This window comes from Triticum aestivum, chromosome 7D (genome assembly GCF_018294505.1).
Source record: "Triticum aestivum cultivar Chinese Spring chromosome 7D, IWGSC CS RefSeq v2.1, whole genome shotgun sequence".
NCBI lineage: Eukaryota > Viridiplantae > Streptophyta > Magnoliopsida > Poales > Poaceae > Triticum > Triticum aestivum.
In genome coordinates, this window is record NC_057814.1 from 625,795,433 (window position 1) to 625,796,502 (window position 1,070).

Consider the following 1,070-nt stretch of genomic DNA (forward strand, 5'->3'; position numbering starts at 1 on the left):
CAAAGTATCAGGATTTCATCCGGAAACTCGTCTGTTACAAAGGGATTTCATTTTTTAAACCTTATTTGAACTCCTGACTTTTTGTGTGTTCAAAATGCACCATTCAAAGCCACATCAACATTTTTCAATCCTTTCTGACTTCATTTGTTATTTTTCATGCATTTACTAATTATTTTGAGCTATAAGACCCTAAAATTGAAAAGCATTTCAAATGAATTCTGAAAAGGTTGAAAGTTGGCATGATATCATCATTTCATCCACATAGCATGTGCAAGAAAGTTGAGAGGGTTACGGCAAAAACTGGATGCACTTCGTGTACAAAACGGACAATCTCTTCCAAAGTATCAGGATTTCATCCGGAAACTCGTGTGTTACAAAGGGATTTCATTTTTTAAACCTTAGTTGAACTCCTGACTTTTTGTGTGTTCAAAATGCACCATTCAAAGCCACATCATCATTTTTCAATCCTTTCTGACTTCATTTGTTATTTTTCATGCATTTACTAATTATTTTGAGCTATAAGACCCTAAAATTGAAAAGCATTTCAAATGAACTCTGAAAAGGTTGAAAGTTGGCATGATATCATCATTTCATCCACATAGCATGTGCAAGAAGGTTGAGAGGGTTACGGCGAAAACTGGATGCACTTCGTGTACAAAACGGATAATCTCTTCCAAAGTATCAGGATTTCATCCGGAAACTCGTCTGTTACAAAGGGATTTCATTTTTGAAACCTTATTTGAACTCCTGACTTTTTGTGCGTTCAAAATGCACCATTCAAAGCCACATCATCATTTTTCAATCCTTTCTGACTTCATTTGTTATTTTTCATGCATTTACTAATTATTTTGAGCTATTAGACCCTAAAATTGAAAAGCATTTCAAATGAACTCTGAAAAGGTTGAAAGTTGGCATGATATCATCATTTCATCCACATAGCATGTGCAAGAAAGTTGAGAGGGTTACGGCAAAAACTGGATGCACTTCGTGTACAAAACGGACAATCTCTTCCAAAGTATCAGGATTTCATCCGGAAACTCCTCTGTTACAAAGGGATTTCATTTTTTAAA